The sequence below is a fragment of the Hippoglossus hippoglossus genome, chromosome 8, assembly GCF_009819705.1.
Source record: "Hippoglossus hippoglossus isolate fHipHip1 chromosome 8, fHipHip1.pri, whole genome shotgun sequence".
Classification (NCBI taxonomy): Eukaryota; Metazoa; Chordata; class Actinopteri; order Pleuronectiformes; family Pleuronectidae; genus Hippoglossus; species Hippoglossus hippoglossus.
The window spans coordinates 12959780-12978363 of record NC_047158.1 but is presented as its reverse complement, the minus strand read 5'-3'; the positions used below and the strand labels follow the sequence as shown (position 1 = coordinate 12978363).

At 44.2% G+C, this 18584-nt stretch overlaps 1 long non-coding RNA gene across 1 annotated transcript in view; it reads right to left on the bottom strand.

Moving 5' to 3' along the window:
- Nucleotides 1-852: 852 nt before the first annotated feature.
- LOC117765813 overlaps nt 853-18584 on the bottom strand; it is a 52108-nt gene continuing 34376 nt past the window's right edge. The window contains exons 4-6 of the long non-coding RNA XR_004614624.1: nt 17859-17922; nt 3610-3677; nt 853-1676 (exon numbers count right to left, since the gene is read on the bottom strand). This is a non-coding gene — a long non-coding RNA (uncharacterized LOC117765813). The remainder of the gene's footprint in view (nt 1677-3609; nt 3678-17858; nt 17923-18584) is intronic.

The following is an 18584-nucleotide window of genomic DNA, read 5'->3' as shown; positions in this document are numbered from 1 at the left end:
ACAGATTAGCGCAACTGAACTTTTTTATGCCCCCATGGAAGCACGCATGCAGGTGATGGGCTCCAGTAAGGAAGCTGGGAACGGACGGGACTGCAATTAAACAAAACACTGGAGATTATTTTTAATGATACAGGTGTCATTTATTTAAATTATGTCAAAAAACAAGTTCAACAGCCCGGTTCACTTTAGTAGATGAACAAACTGTGAACACCTGGAGACTTTGGCCTGGTCGTCCTCTGTGTAGAGTTTTGTTTTTTTGACAGCACCTGAAGGCAGCACCAAAAAAAATAAAGGACCCGAGTGGGATCGATTCGTCCTTTTTATGAATCGATATCGGATCATTCAAATAAAGATCAATTTCAATCAGGGAACAGTTTTTTGAAACCCAGCCCTGTGTCCAACCAGCAATTCAGAAATCAGTAAATTCTGAAAAGGAGGATGAAATAAACGTGATTGGCAGATTTAAATGACAGAATAAAGTTGACCAATTGGGTGGATCTTCTCGATCCGGGCCCGTTACTGACCCTATTAAGTAAAAACCTCTGATTTTCAACATTTCATTTTATCAACATTTAAACTACATTTGTCCATTGCCACTATAAAAATGAATTTTGTTCCACTGAGCAGAAAAGGAAAAAAAAATTATAAAGAGAGACGATAACAGACGGTAATTGAGACGGTAACAGATTGGCAAATACTGGCCAAACCAGTAATGAAACCAGTAATGAAGCCAGCATGACAAACAGTCACAGCACACACGCATTTGCAGACGCATAATGAACACCATGAAATCATCTTATTAGTTGATAATAATCTTACATCTGCAGCTGCAATAACAAAACATACAAAAGCTTGGATACACCTCTTTATTACTGCAAGTAACACAATCAAAGTTATGTTGCAATAAATCATCATGGAAATACGCAGCCTGACAGGAATATTAACCGCACACAGAGTGTCACAGTGACATGCAGGGTGAGTAGGAGAGTTTTCAAGGTTAACATTCATTAACACTGTGATGATAATGGCTGCTAATGGACTGATCCTTCTGAGGAATCTCGATCACATGTGTATCAATTAGCTTTTACACCACAGGAGACATTTATTGCGCTGTTCACTCCACAGACCTCATGTGTGCCTGCGCTGGTGGAAGCGCTGCCACCGGTTTGCGAAAAAATAGTCTTAAAAAATGAAAATAACATCTGATTATATTCCGTTTACAGTTCCAGCGCCTGTTGATACTTGTCCCAGAATAACACAGTAAATGTCACAACTACGGTACAGGGTATGAACAACAGTCTGAATAAGTGCTGGATATCAAAAGCAGATGCATATACAGGAAAATATTAATCCAGGTTCAATTTAGAAAAAGTCAAATAATATGTAGATCCATTGTGGTAAACTACAGCGAATGCACATTCATTGATTTGGCTTTCCTACTTGAGCATCTCTCCAGACAGGGTTGACTGATCTGTTCCATAATGTCGGAGCGGCGGAGTACACGCCGCTGTCCTGCTGAGTTTATGTCAGAGCTCCTCCAAGTCCAAGGGGCTGGCGCGGGTCCTGAGCAGCAACATTGTCAGTGATGGAGCTCATGCTGTCAGCAGCCATGCCAAGAGCAAACATCTGCTGCAGGGGATGCTGGTCCGCAGTCCAAGCCGGGATTTAACATGATCCTAGAAACATAATACAGAAACTAATGACTGTTGGAGGCCAACAACCACTTGAAGCTTTAACAGTGACACATGTTTCTCATACCCACTCGAAAGAAGTTAGAGGCTTTATTTTTTCGTAATATCAAAAAGGTAACTGTCATCTCGAGTAACTAGAGACTCATAAAACATGCAAAACTGATCGACACAAGCTTCTCCTCAGCCGATGCCTTTAGTTGAACTGATTTGGCTGCTATCGCTAACTTTCCACTTTCAACTTGGCATGAAGAAGTTGCAGATGAAGAACCCAGCGCCTCGTCCAAATCAAATCATCACATTAACTGCGGTGGCAAATTCCCAGATGTGTTTTGCTTCCAGCAGCGTGGCTTTTTCAGTCCAATGCCAGAATTAAGATGTCACTCTAGTATTGTCAAGGCACACAGAACAGTAAAAAATAACAAACACCCTGATGACAAAGACACATCTGATTCCAGCGTTTAAAGACATGACATATAATGTCTGTCTAGAACATGAGTGTGGGAAGCTTGGAAAACGGATTTATATCCAGAACAACAGCTGGATGCACATGTTGTATCAGTGCATAACATCAGCTTCTTCACAAAATGTGAGAACAGCCCGAGGTGAGGTAATGCAGGCAGGTGGCCTCCTGTCAACCTCTGCTCTGCTCTACCTGTGCTTGCGTTCACAACCTCCCACGCAATGACATAATGTCGTCTGGCCCCACACACCATCCGCTCAGCCCCGTGGTTGTCATGGCAGCGAAGTGGCAGGACCGGCCCGTCCTGCCTGTCCTTTGCCCGGGGAATGAACAACATGTCAAAGGATAAGTAGTCATCCATCAGTGTTCCTCATCTTCTTTCTGCCTGTCTGCACCTCTGAGCTGGTTTCCCTGCTAGAAGTCACGTTCCACCCGTGTACCGGATATGGCCTTATTCTCTTTCTTCAGCGACCTCCCCCTGCACTCCTCCCTCCTTCCCTCGGGCCTCACACATCACCGTCTGTTACCGACTTTCTTCCCCTGGCCTAAGCTTCAACCAAACACTTTTTAAAAATTTGATTAATGTCGTCTAAACTTATTTATAGTTCTATACTTCTTCAGTTTCACCTCTCAACAACCTTCATTTTACCTGATCTCTCCCTTGCCCTCCATTCTGGGTTTTCCCTTCCCACGTTTCTCACCTATGCCTCACCGGGAAGCGGAGCCAGTAGAGAAGGATCAGCACAGAGAACCACGTCCCAACCTGCCTCTGAGCGTCAGCCTGCCCGTGTACGCCTGTCTGCGCCTGGGGCTGCCACCGAGGCCGTCCCCTATCTCCCTCCCTCATCAGCACATCTACTGTACCTGTCTGCTGGCTCCCTGCCATCCACACACACACACAGCCCCGCTTCATTTACTGAGGGAACCAGGTAGTGGAAATAAAAGAAGATAATGCAAGCATGAAGTCTACAAAAAAAAGAGACTACTCATGTTGAGGTCAAGCATGTTTGACCCCCAGTGAGAACACCCACGGCTACCCCGAGAGGCGCACGTATACAGTGCCACTCATTCAGCTTGCTGGCTGCTGCGCAAAAGCCCGTCAACAGGTTTCTTTGAAGGCCACCGACTCTGTGGTGGGCCATCAAAGCATATCTTCATTCAGGACCACTGAAAGGATCTGAGGCTCCTGAGAAAAGCAGTGTTTGAAGTGATATCTCTGTGCAACTGCATTCTTTACCGTGCTGTCATGACTGGAGTTACACAATAAAAACAGGAACACGGGCATGAGGCCAGTGCCACCACCCTGATCATGTCTCTTAAACATGTGAACTACCACTGCTGCCTCCATTTGATCAGTGGATGTACCAATCTCTGGCTGCAACTGTCTGTGTCCATTAATAGGAAAGCACCATATATTCCTCTGAATGAATATCAAACAAAAAGCAGAGTCATCCCTACCTGTTGAATCACTGAAGATCATGTTTCCATTACTCAGCCTCTTCTTGTTGTTGCTCATCTGAGATCATCTGTAAAAGATAAAGGACGGGGGAAATGAAATGATTCAGAGGGGCTCATTTAAGTGTAAACATAAACGTCAACCCAAAAAACGGAGGAATCAGATTTAATTTAGTCCAGCTCTGCCTAAACTTGCATTAACACTCCAACAAATATTTATTTCTCCACAGTACAACGAGAGAAAATACCTCCGCTGTCTGTTATCATGGGGACGTTTATAGTTAAAAGTTTCAAACTTCCATTACTTAACAAATAACAGGAGTATATTCTATTTTGGTGCACAAAATTGTATTTATTTATTTTTTACATTCCTGTATTTTTTGTTCTTGTAAACTACTGGATGTTCACATCTTTAAACAATAATAAAATAAAACATGGGAACGAAAACTGGCTGTGGTTGTAAGCCTCCACCATCCAGGGCAGTTTCGGTCAACATAAACTTTTTTCCGGACTCATGTGAGGTCACTGTGACCTTTACCTTAGACGACTGAACTTTGATCGGTTCATCTTTGAGTCCAAGTAAAATCAGGTCAAAATTCAAAGAAATCCACAAAAGGTAGATTCGAGAAGAAAAGGCAGATATAAGATATATTACGTTCAAGAGGCCGAAACACATGTTTTGTGAGACCACCAGGACCTTGACTGAGCCCACCCAAATCTATTAAATTAATCTGTGAGTGTGAACATTTCTGCCAAATTTGAAATTATTCCCTCAAAGCGTTCAAAGATAATATTTTCACAAGGCAAAAGAGTTTTGTGAGGTTGCAGTGACTTTGACATTTGACATTCAAATTTGAATCAGGTCATCATTGAGTCCAAGTTAATGTTCGTGCCAGATGTTATTTAATTTTTGGTTTTCCTGATGTATCATATCACAAGAACAGGAGGTCACCATGTCCTTGATATTTGTCCTTCAACCAGGAGTCCAAATGAACATTTGTACCAAATTTTAAGAACTTTAGTTCAGTTTGTCCAGTCTGGACTTCTGTAAAAAACATGGCGGCCTCTGTAGAGAGGACCCACTCCTGATATAAATATAAATTGTTTAAATATAAAAGGGCTCATTCTAGGGTAAAGATAACAAAAATGTGTAGAATTTAGATGAAACACACTAGTGAAAACATCCCAATAGATCCCTTTCACCTAAATCTTACACACTGAACCTTTAAGAAACGATCAGCTGCCCTACGTTCTTGATGCATTATTTTTCAGGCACCGGGTTCATAATGACCACATGAATCAGACCTTCTCCAGTATCTTCACAGACCATTTAAAGAGTCAAACCAGGAGTAGCAACATAGATCAGCGTGACTCTGGTTTATGTAAATCTAAGGTTTCAGTGGAGTTCGGCAGCACCTGGCAGTTCAGAAGAACGGAAGCATTCAAAGTGGCTTTTCCATTTTACCATTTTAAATGTACTTGGTTTTATTTTATAAGGTCCACAAGTTCAGTTAGATATTGTACCAAAAAACTTGCAGGTTTCTTCATACAAGCATGTGAATGAAGCTGTGCCGTCTTCATCCAATCACAGACAAAGGTGCTCTCAGCTCCTGAGTTTCACTGTCCCAGACCAGTTACCGTGGAAACAAATGCACTGTTTCCGAGTGACACAAAGCCTGAACTTAAGAACCTCCTTTCAGGTTGAAGGCTCCAAGGGTTGAGGGGAAAACAGCAATAACAGGACGGCGGGGAGAGAAACTGAATACCGGCAAATTGCTTCCCAGAGTTTCTGGAGGACATGGTAAAATAATTCTTCCTTTTAAAATACCTTTCCCTGGCACCAGGCACCCTAGGTAGTTTTGTGCCGGTCCCATTTCTTTTATATCCCCTCTCATATTTCCGTTTCTTTTAGCTATCGTACTGAGCTAAGTGAGTTATCATGTACACCAGCAGGCTGGAGCAGCATGTGGCTAGGCTAAGCCTCCAGATGAGGTAATGTTTACAGGGCTGGCGAGCCAGGAGAAGGGTTGGTCAGGTCTTGATTAGCTCAGGGGTAGGGGCTCTCTCTAATATTGGACACCCCTTTGTGTGGTGAGATTACTACCTTATGAAAAACTGCCCCTGCTGACACGCCTGATGGGATCAGAGCTTCCTGCCTGCTGCATCGTCCTGCTTATGAGCTCTCCACACATTGGGAGAGAAAACACACAGGCAAACACCACAAACACACATCTGTACCTCTCAGAGAAGAGAGGCGTGTGCAGTGAGAGATCATGTGCACAACTCACAAGTACTGTGCATGCCTACGTGTAAACAAGCATGCACACACACACACACCCAACAAGCACACACATGGCTGCAAACTGTAAGTCATGACCATAACTGATGACCCCCAGATGGAAAGCAACCTGCATTTATTAGCGAGGCCAGATGCGACACAAACACACGCTCATGCACGCTCACTTGCTTTTACTGAGGTCGTCTCCTCCGGCCACTCCTCAATGAAAATCACATGATGGACCACATCCAGCTCTGAAAAAACAACTGAGAATCTCCACCCCGAAAAAACATCAACAAACAATGTTAAAAATCCCAGGGGAATCGGAGGCAAAGCTTCCAGGGGATTTGATCCTTGTATTCCTCTAAAGAAGGCTGAGGCTATAGGATGATTTCAATTATTTGATATAATTTCTGATGGTCCATTAGTTCAAAATAAAGCTCTGATTATATGTGATGTGTAAACAGAAGGTTGCAAACAAAACCTGCATCTGATGCAGGGCTGTACTTTTTTCCAGATGCGTAATCGACTCTTAATTAGCAGTGGCCTCACTTTCATGTAACCTTTCCCAAATAAATCTCCTTTAAAACCAAGAACAACTGAATCATTGCAGCGTTTTGGTTCCTTCAACCACACAGCAAACATCAACACCTTCCTATTTCTACTGTTTAGGGGCCTGCACTAACAAATGATCATATTTCTGCAGCTCACTATGTGGAAAAAGATATATACTTGTAGGTGTATGCACAAAAGCTAGCGCTCTCTTTCTTTCTCTGTCTCTCACACACACAAAGACACACACACGGGGCACTGGCACAACCTTGCGCCAGTGGTCCTCTAAACCAGTCATGTGAAATGACCCGTTCCTTTCTGCAAATCAGATTACATCTCCAAGCTGAGGTCTGCAAGTCCACACACACACACACACACACACACACACACACACACACACACACACACACACACACACACACACACACACACACACACACACACACACACACACACACACACACACACACACCTTAATCCGATTTTGCCCTACAAACCTGTACGCAACCCTGCGCGTATCAGCATGGCCAAGAAATAGAGGCTGAAAACTGTGCCTAGAAACTTACAGGACCCAGAGAAATATACTGCATGTATACGGCCGACATCAAGAACAGTGAAAGTATAAAAAAACAAGAGCCGCTCAGGCCACAGATTCCCTCGCATAAGATCAAAACAAAGCAAGGTCTTTGTTAAAGAAAATCATAGGGGGCTGTGATAAGCATCCTTTCAGCAGCGCTCGACTGCTGTTTGGCAGCTCCGCTATGGAATGAGCACATGCGCTAACACGTTTATTATGTGTTCGGCAGAAATGCAAATGATAGTTGATTCGCAAATGATTCGAGTCCTCTTCATGTTACCGAGCCCCGATGCACTAGCGCAGGGAACTCTCGAAAACTAGTCGCTTCAATTATAGTAACATTTTCCAGGGGTTTTCTTAACTTTGACTGAGCTCAACAAGTAATTAAATAAGTGCATGAATATTTGAATAAAACAGTATGAGGTACTGTTTGCTTCTATGGTGCTTTTGACGTCTTTGCACATTTTAGAGTTAGTGATCGGATGTGCAGCTATCCGAGTTTTCTGCTCCAACTCTTTCATTCTAAGTCATAGTGCGAAAGCAGCTTGCTGGCTGGCTGATGGTGGACTGGTCCGCTTAATCATACCCAGACAGTTGGAGGAAGTACAAGTCTCTGTCCCTACAGGATCTACATTAAGTCTCCACTCTGCTAATCAGAAAGCCCTTTAAATACATCAGCATGTCCCTCTGGCCCAACCAACAAGCAAATCGCATTTGTCTTTACAACTTTTTCAAGGAAATGTCAATTACTTCTCCGTCGAGTCTGGAAAACCGACCACTGCTGTCTCAGTGTTCATTGTAATAAATAAATAAACTTAGTAGCTCATTATCTGTCTTCCTTTTTGCCCTTGATCCTGTGGAAGTCAGAGGGTGGGAAGTCGTGGGTGGCAGGAAGCTGAGATAGTTGTGGCTACAATGGGGTGTCAGGACTCTGTCAGTCATCCCAACTCAAGTTCAACTCGAGCGGGTCATTTTCTCTTCACCGTGATATCTGAGAGCACCAGCGATGGACACCAGCAGCGAGGGGAATGGAGGAGCGGAGGGACTGTGCCCTGGGTTAGATTGCAATGGATGCTCAGATAAGACGACCGCAAAGGGCAGATTTAGGCAGGTCAACGGGGGAAGCTGGCTGAGGCTCCTGTTACCTGCAGGAAGAGCTCACTCATCCCTCAGATCACCTCCCACACCTGCAGAGGCCGGCATCTGTAACACGGTGCCACCAGCCAGGAGCTGGGAAGTGGTCGCCAAAGCCTCCCAATGGTTACTTTTACAGCAACTGGACAATAAATCATTGTGCTGGTGGTTTTACAAGATCTGGCCCTCACTAACCTAACTGGTCATTTCCCAAAGCATATCAAGGTTTTAAATTTGGAAATTTCCAGGTAGCCACTGGTTTCAAGTTAATTAAAGTACAGAACCAAAACTTGGAAAAATACATTTTGTTGTTTCGTTAAAGTCATATTGATGTGTGGTCATTTGTTTTTTCTGTCTTTGGGAAACTCCAAATATCTGAAGTTCAGTGGACAACAAGTTCAGAATGTCCATGATTTGCCTAATTGTGTGACAGCTTAGTAAGTGAATGCACTGCTTGCAACTCCTATGTGGAATGTTTCTGTAGCCACAGGACCATGTGACGACAGCAGTACTAACTAATACTTCAAAAACAGGAAACAGCTAGTTTCAAATCGCTGCGGGCTGAATTTTGACATAACAGTGAATGTCAGTGCATACCAGTTACAGCCTTTCACAATTTACGTAGTATTCATCATAATTTGGACATTTACTTAAGATGAGCAATGCTGATTATCAAGCCACTGATCAATAAATCAATCAAAAACCTTGCAAGGCTAAAAGGTTACGGAATAGAATAACTCAGAACACATATGGTCAGTGTTATAGCACACATTCCTGACAACACACACATAACCATAAAATAAAGATAGCGTCGTCTACTTGAGTGCATTTCCTTTCGACGGGGTTGGCATATGGCTGCTGGTTCCCCTTTTACACCCTGCCACAACCGTCTTACAGCTGACACCTTGAAGTGATAAGGACTGTGACCTTGCACATCTACAGCAGTGGGATATGACCCATACATATGATAAATCCCAACATGGAGGATTATTCTGGTTTAGGATGTCGTTTTGCCAAGGTACCGCTCCCAGGTTTGCTTTCAAGTCATCAGCGTCATATGCTGAGCCAAACTTCAGCTTTAAAATGGAAATTTAAGAGGATAATAAAGTTACATCAAGCAACTCCTTAATAACACAAATTAAACAGCAAAACCCTCCTCCCCTACTGTGGAACAAAACCTAATTTGTGTGTTTTACAAGGTGAGAAGTGAGGAAACAGTTCTATTCATAAGCACTGGTGTCAAGGAATTATCTTGTCTTAAACGAAAATGCCACCAAGTTATCTCCTATCATCTGTTGAGCCCAGTCGAGGTAGTGACCAGGAGTGTGGTCACAGGAGCCGTGAAATGTTAGTTTTAGAGTGAAGGTAAACAGCCTCTCCCATGGTGGCCCTGTACCCTACACAGAGTAAGCACATGTTTCCCATTGTGGTTAAAAGGAAAGGGGATTAAAGTGTAGTGCAGCCGAAGCCATACCCATACACCCCACGGTGGGATCACAGTACTTTCAGGTCTTTCAGTACTGCTGATGCAGCCCAGTTGGAAGTGGGTAGTGTGTATAGGGAGAGGGCACGGCCAGATTTATCAGATGGGCAAGTCAGGGTCCTCTAGAGCCGGACCTTTGTCCCGTTCATACCAACATTAACATGCAATCTGGGTGATCCATCCACTGGTGGACAGCATCAGTTCACACCCGGCACAGCATGTCCACACAAGCATCTCAAGTGACCACATCTCCTTTCCCTTCGCTCTATATGCAAACAAACACAAAGCTAATTAACAGCTGCTTGTAAAGGCAAAATGCATTATTTTCCTCGAAAGTCTGACTGAGGGAAAAGTCTTCTGTTGGCTCTACGGTGAAATAAGATTTGAAACTAGAAAAACAGTAAATCAATACGAGGCGGTCAATGTTGATTGCAGCGTTGGCCACAAATAAATCAATGTATGGGAAAAAGTACAAATATTTTCAACTCATTATGAGACTGTGGCGAGCCAGAGGACGTCAGCAGAGCAGGCGGTCCATCACAGGAAACTTTTGCGTTCACACTGCTAAAAGAATGTGGCCACATGCTTCCCAGACGTTCTCCAAATGCGGTTTCATACGTGTCCTCAATGTTGCTTCACACCTGCACTTAGAGCTGTCCACTTGCGATCAGATCACCCAGGACGGATGTGAATGCCAAGTCTGAGGGGGGAGCCTTTGAGGCCTTTCTCTGGGGCTGAGGAGTCGGGCATGTTACCAAGGAACTGTCTGACATTCACACAAACACGGGGCAGGTTAGGATTATGAAAGGGTGTTGAAACAGAGCAGATTTCACTTTTCAGAGGCCCAACATTGCCCCCGCGAAAAGAGATGAGCTTCATAACTAATATGAACAGAAACAGAAAAAGGGGGGGGGGGGGGGAAAGAGATGAAGCCAAGGTTAGACTGAAAACAAACAAAAAAGGAAGTTACTGGTGACTGGTTTTAGATGAAGCCAGGGTTAGACTAAAAACAAACAAAAAAGGAAGTTACTGGCGACTGGTTTTGGCTGCCAGATATGAGGCTTTCACCCCAGGGCTGTGGGGTCAAATAGGCCACAATCAGGTGCCACGGGGGACAGTTGAAGCAGGGGACTGTGACTGTGCAGCCAATTAAAGGACACTTTAAAGAGGCAAATCACGCAAGGGACATTGAGGAAGATATGCATAGTGGAGCATATCTGCATGTACCCAAAAACTGCCAATTAACCAACACCCCATGAAGCTCAGCTGTGACCGATTCGGCAGGAGGGCTTCCATGTGCAGTGAGTAAAACTTGGGTAGGAGAGGATGTAGACGGAGGGTCAAGCATTCACCCTGTCAAGTCTCACCAAAATATTACTGTGTCTCTACTGAGTCATGTTAGAGACTGATTGTCATCTATTATGTGAGGGTTTCTCAGAAATCAGAACTCGAACTTGAGGTGAAGAACTCCAAAGGCTCATTTATGCTCAACGTTAGATGCATGCGTGGAAACAGACGGAGCCTTGTGTTCGTACTCATTTAATCCGTGATTGCGCACTTCTTCAAATAGGGATCAAATAGTCAAAAACGGAGAGGTCCCTCTGGAAATCATAGGGGGCAGGGTAGACAATAGTTCAAGCTAGAGGACAAAAGAACACGATGAAGAAAGAACTTTTGAATACAGGCTTGACGAGTTGGTTAGTTGGACCAAGGCCATTTACAACACAGCCGCTTTTGCCTGTTTCGTAAGAGGTACATTATCGCAGCCAGTTTGTTGTTGTTTGTAACTCTCGACACTGCGCTGCCCTCTAGGGGATTGCTTAACAACAATGCCAACGTAAAGCACTCATGGAAGTATGCTTCAGTGACGGTTAAATAGATTGAAACCGTTGTATCTGTAAGTTCTGTCACTTTGAATATTTATTTGTAACTATTGGGCCAATTGAATATACTTGGACTTAACTATGTAAAACTTTCAACATAAATTGGAATTTTAAAATGTAAAATGCTGTTCAATTCACTTGCATCTTGACTTCTGACTTGACCCGGACGTGACCTAGATCACTTCAAACCACTCCACCCAGCGGGAAGGGATTCTCACCCAGACTAGCTTAACTCGAGCATTCCAAGAAAAGTTATGAACTGTCATTCTTAACCTTTTGGCCTCAAAGCCCACACACATAAACATAGATAATTACATGCTACACGTCTGTCAGTCTAACAGAGTTGGTGCATCTGCTTCTGTCTGTGTTTGTGGGAGGAACTGGGGCAGCAATGGATTGTGAGCAGGACCTAAAGTGTTTGTGCAGATTTGCAGCACTTTCTCACCCACAAAAACCCTGTGTGGGGAAAAAGAGCGCGGCATGTTAATGAGCATGTGCGTACTCGTGTTTTGAAACTGGAAACAGATTTATGCAGTGTTCGGGATCAGCTCTTTAAAGGTCATCCTGAACAAGCTCGCTCTCTGCTCTGTAAACCCTGTTCCCTTTCTGATCCAGGTTACGCTCGGCCAATACTTTCATGACACAGGACAGACACATAAACACCACTCTGACCGATTTCTCCTTCTTTGTGATGTCAATAATTTCCGATTCCGATGACGCAACACTGACATTCAGTGTCATTGATTAATTGGTTCCTACGGGGTTCTAAGAGTTTCCGTTTTGAAAAAACTAGAACACTTTCCGGAGCTCTAAACTGTAAGACACAAACAGGACTCCGGCCACAGCGCAAGATGCCCTGGAAGGGGATAAAAAAAATCAGCCACGGTAAGTTTTCCTATTGGTACTGATCACAGTGTTACATGAGATGCAGTTAGAGGGGAAATCTGTGAAACTCCCTTGATTGCAAACATTCTGCAAACGTCACATTTGTAAATGCAAAAGTCCACATTCATACCTCTGCATACATGTGTGTGTGTGTGTGTGTCAGTGTGCACATATTGTTCATACACACACACTTAACTCAAAAAAAACTCCTAACATAAATGTCAAGGAACTGCAATGGTGGAAAAAGGTGGGATGGGGAACACATCAAGGCTAATCTGGCCAGGGATTAGGAGCAGGCAAATATCACCAATAATAAACAAATGACTAACATTCATCTGTGTGCTTTCAAGCCCCCCGGGCTCCAGCCAGAGCACAACAGGGTCTGGATCCAATCCCTGCTGTTTATCAGTGTGAGTAGAAGCGCCCACTTGTCAAACCTCCATGAAAAGCATTTGGGGGACAAACCCAGAATGGGGAACAGAGCAATCCAACAAATCAGTCCCCCCAGATTTGATTTACAGCTCAGACCTCAAAGACCAGAGCCCAATATTCTGATGGTAATGGCCATTTTGTTACCGCTTCATTATTCATGCTGACACTGTCGTCTGGTCAGCCATTTTCTGTGGGATGATAATTTGATTTTGACTGACACATATCGCCTGTGACATTTTCAGCTGAGACAGAGGCAGCGTTAAGACAGCAGTGTCTGAATAGGTTAAAATAAATAAAAAGACACTGTGACAGCACATATACAATGGGATTGAGAGTCAGACACCACTTTTCCCACTCCCTTAAATGGGAAGTGAATGGGAAAGTGGTCTTAGACTTTTGGACCACACTGACGCACCACACTGCGAAGCCAATGTGTGGATTAAAAAAGTGAGAAGACACAAATGATTAAAGAGGATACGCCTCAGTCTTTGAATTTAAAGTTTACTTTCTTTTTATTATGTGATTACATACAGTTGAATATATCACACACTATAAGATTAATCTAGTGCTGTAACCAATTAACAATTCATCATGTGATTCATTGATTTATTAATTGGTAATAACTTTCACTTGTTCCAGTCTCTCAGATTTGATTTTGCTGCTTTTTCTGTTTTATATGACTTTAAAATAAATATAGACTGAAACATAATAGACGATTCTGAAGTGTCACAAAATTTAATGGACATTTTCTACTATTTAATAAACTAAAATGAATTGCAAATATACAACACGATTGGATAAATGTTGCGTCTTAGCTGTTGTTTGGCGTGTTCCAATTTGACCCGAATCAAAATGTGTTTGTTGGAAGCAAATGTCTAACGCAGGTGGCAAATTTAAAACCAGGCCACGGTGTCCTCGTTGCTCAAGGGCAAAAGGGATTTTTACGATTGCAACAACTCAACCCACGATGACAGCAGAGCAGCGCACCAGATTCACATTATTGACAAATATTGATTACTTGTCTAGGCATCACCATGGAGATTATTGCAGAGGAATGTTGGACAGATAAAGTAATGGGCCATAAATTCCCTCTGTAGTCACGCCGTGGGTTAATTAGCAGGGTGATGAAACTGAGATCAAAGGTAAAGCAGTGAAAGCAGGTTGTAATTTAGCCCGTGCACTTTTCTGCAACGAGGGAATAGTGCACACGAGGAGAAAAGGCTTCCAATGGAAATGCAAACACTGCATGTTTCCCTCCATCTCCTCCCTTTTGTCCTCTGTGACATCAGATAAAAATGCTCTACTAAGTCTTAATTTAGGTGGATGTTCAGAGGCCTTGATCTCATTCTGTATGTATGTGTGTGTGTGTGTGTGTTTGTGAGTATGCTAAGAAGAAAAAGTCTTCCCTTTGCTTTAATCCACTTATTTTGTTTCGCTCCACTGTTCAAGGTGGAAAAGTGCCGAGACGGCAATGCTTTGCCTTCTCTGTCTGTTTGGCCCGCAGTGCTTTACCTGCTGAGCGCCGGGACTCACCAAGCCTGAGGAACTCCGTTGCGTTAACCCTGTCCCTAAGTATGTCCCTGGCCAGCACAAAAGCCATCTGGGGTGCAGCTGAGAGCTTTAGCAACAAAATAACTCTTTCAATCTGCACTCTGCATGGTTCTGACTGCGGGGCGTTGAGGTCGCCAATACCAAGACTTGTACCGGACCTCCTCCTCTTTCTCCCCCGCCCTTCTAATCCCGGCCTACATGACTGACTCCATCTGAAAGCCCCACACGCCAGAGGTGGGAGCCAACAGCACAGTGAGATTCAGAAAAAAAGACCACCTGCTCATCAAACTAAATTGCACTCACTGAAGGCAATGGCGAATAGAATAGAGAGAATGAAAAGGAGGGGAGCAAGAGAGAAAAAAAACACGAGTACGAATAAAAAAAGAAAGACGAGTCACTGCTCTCCCTCTGTGATCTTGGCAGACAAAAGAACAAATTGCATTTATGCATCACGGCACCCAAGGGTCAAAATCGGCGGAGTCCCACTCAATCCTGTTTGTGTGCGAGCATGTTGATATACATAGGTTCCATCAGTTCCCAGAGCCAGAGAGGTGCACAGGCCTACCTTTCAGCCTTTCATCTTGGCTTCTTTTGTATTCCGCTGCACATCCGTCTGTTGTCTCGCTCCTCTATTTGGTAGAATTGACTGTTATTATTCCAAACAGCATTATCTATATTAATGCCACAGGTCTCACGACTGTGCACTCCCTGGGAGCCGGGTCTGGACAGAGCTGGGACCAATCTCCCTAGATAAAAGCTTCGTGGAGAGCTGTATGCAAGCCAGACAGCTTGGACAGGCCTTCATCCCCACTCCTCATTCTCACAGAGAGGTATGGTCCCTACAAAGACTAAGATATGGCTTTAATCTTAGCACTTTCCGGCAGGCAGGAACGTTTGAACTCAGAGCAGCTCTCTGGAAGGCCATCAGAAGTCACTTCGGGTTGTTAGCCACTAGTCAGAACAAACAAATTGTATTATGAGCAAACACATTTATATAATATTTGAAAAAGAGAAGGATCCACAATGAAAAAATAAAGAGGATGGTTTTTGAATCAGGTTTGTAAATCATGAAACTTTATCTCGGTGCTTCAGTTTATGGGGCTGCCCTCCAGTTCGACTGCGGCTTATACTCGTATGTACTTGGAGCTGAGGCCATTTCCCAAAGTCAGCCATGCGTGACGAGTTATTTTAAAGGTGGTGTGGAGAGCTGACGTGTGGCCAGGCCAGGGCAGGGCAGCGGTTGGGGTCTCGGCTTAGTGCCTCAAGCCCCTCGCTCCAGTGGTCACACAGCCTCAGCTCCCGGCCCGAGTCCGGACACTGATTTATGGGACAGGGGGATTACCATCAAACCAGCCATGAGGACCACCCAGATGGTGGCACAGGATGACAGCAGCACAAACACACACACACACACTGTCGCCACACGCACGCAAATTCAGATGTACTTCTGCATCCGCACATGCACATTGTGTACCTTCACACTAAGATGTCCATAGAAAGCCACATAAATTGAGAAGCTGCACATTCAATCTGTAATGGCTCTGTTAACCACTCAAGTGCAGTGAGTGGGATTAGTTCAATGAGGTTTCCTCATTATAACAAAGCAAGGGAGCCGGCTTTGCTCATCAGAGATCATTTGTATCTACTGGACGTTCCTGGTTAATTCTGCTCAGTCACAATGTTTTTTCTCACTTACGTTTCCGTGATGCAGGATTAAAGATGGATGACGTGTTTTTTTTTTCGTTTTAAAGAGACCCAGGTACAAAATAAGAGCCGTCCGGTTACAGATAGCTGAAGAAGAAGGCTCAGACTTCAGGCTTCTACCCGAGTTTTTCTAAATTATCTATAATGGGTGACATTCAACTTTTCTTCAAAGCAGGTCTGGACTCCTCTCATTTTCACTCGGAATGCATTTACCATCCTTCATACTTTTCCACCAAGTCACATTTTCATCCAAGAAAAGTGAACATGTGCAAATACACTGAGCAAAAGAGGAAAAGGGGAAGAAAGGCACATATTTCCCACTTGCCGGGGCACAGCACTACTCAACCTCAAGGCACCAGTTGGATGAGCCGAACAATAAGAGTCCATGACAAATCGGACATAGTGCATTCCTTGGGCAAACACTCATCTAATAAAGGAAGACAGGTAGGCAAACACTCACCTGCCCTAAGCTAATAACGCATGTGGAGACAAACACACACACACACACACACACAGACTTGAGCGTGTCGATATGTTGAGATGATGTATGAAGATAGGACCAAATTTGATTAGAAAAACAAAATTAAAATCAAACTAATATAGCATTTTTCCCAATGAATAAATCACTGTACTGTACTGTAAAGAGATCTATTTATCTGCACTCTATCAATGTGTACAGAACTATGTACGGTACTTGACCTGTGCACTGTGTTTAGGGTTGCACAGCAAAAATAAACAGATTTTAACCATTTTAGAATAAGTTGCAGGTCTGGGCCCACAAACGCTGTAGCCTCCTCCAAACCTCTGTCTGCATGTGCGCGTGACGATGTTTAAAAATGACTCTGCACTTCTGTGTGTCAGAAAATCGTTGATGACTGTACTCGCAAACAAATCACACACAATTTCCCCAAAGGCCCGATGGCACCGCTCCACTCAGTGGGACGCACCCCTCAGCACTTCCTGACCATGTGACTCCCCTCCAGCTGCCTTTTGATTGGACGCTCATAGGCGGAGAGGATGAAGAGGAGCGGGGAGGAGGCGGGTGGCGGGGAGCTGGCTGGCAGCGGACGCATGAGAGAAAACAAATTCCTGCCACATCGCCATGGAGATGAGTCAACAGCAGGTCGGGGGCCGGGCGGGGGGGACGTGGGGCACAGGCTGACCTGCTGTAGTTAACAATTCATCCCCGTATCCGGCTCCCAAATGATTGGGCAAACACGGAGTGCTGCGGAGTCAAAAGGCCTCCAAGGGTCTGAGAGAGGGGCATCACCCTGGGGTGACACGCTGACAGGCACACACTGGTTGGTAGAGGGTGGACCAGTATAGGGACGGGATATGGGGCACCAGAGGGGAGGGCGGATTGGGGGCGGGGGTGATTGGATGTGGGAGAGTGGCTCAGTACACCGAGTAGCAAAGGCTCCAGCACAGTCACACCACATTATTGACGGCTGTGGTTTTGTAAAAGCAGTGTAATTAAATGATTTGTGTTAAGATGCCAATTTGAGGATGGGAACATTCTGTTAAGTACACCACAACAAACATCACCCTGTTAATTCTGTTCAAATTCTTCATGTTAAGCTTAATACTTAACAACATTCGGTGGCTGGCCGTGCCAACAGTAAAATAGCAGTTGCGTCAGTTTTATAAGCTTTAACCACAGTAACACTATGATTCTCTGGCATATATCCACTAAGATAGAAGGCTAACCCAGAGGTTTGCAGGAAAACACAACAGGCAAATCTTTAAATATTTTCAGTGTCTTTATATACTCACCAGAAGATCCCTGGGAAGCAATTAAAGGTTCACATCTTATTCCATGAATTTGGATTCCTTCATTCTGAAAAAAAAAAAAAAAAAAAGGAGAAAAGAAAAATCAAAGGAGGACAAACGTCACTTCACACACTCATTATATCGTGTTCCATGGCTATATCTGGTTAACTCTTCACTCTCCATTTGTACAGCTGGGTTCATTTAGGTGTTAGTGCATGTAATATGAGGTACAAATGGAAAATGGTTGAAAGCCTCAACCCACAAGACCTGGATCCAAAAACACTGACCACTTTGCAGCGGAGCAGAGCGCCGCTTGACAATAATGGGTCAGAGACAGAAAAAACAGACGGGCGACGGGTGGATCTCATCAATGTCACCTTCGTACGGAAGAAGAACCGCAAGGCCTCAACGCTGCACTTACGTTCGGCTAGACTTTACGCAGTGTTAGGTTTTGTCTCAGTCAGCACAAGCTGCCGTGTAACTTTATGCACCGTCACGGCTGGGTCTGCTCCCTCAGAAAAGCAAACCAAATCCCATTATCTAATTGGCCATCTAACTTTGAAGGGTTGAAATGCCACCATCACAACAGCCCTTTTACTGGGCAGCTGTGCGAGGAGGGTGTGTGAGCAGAGAGGACCCGTTACTGGTTCTCCACAGCGACTCACGTCAGAGCAGTGTTTTCCCCAACACCGCTGAAGCATGTTCTCCCTTCAGAGGGAACGAGGACAC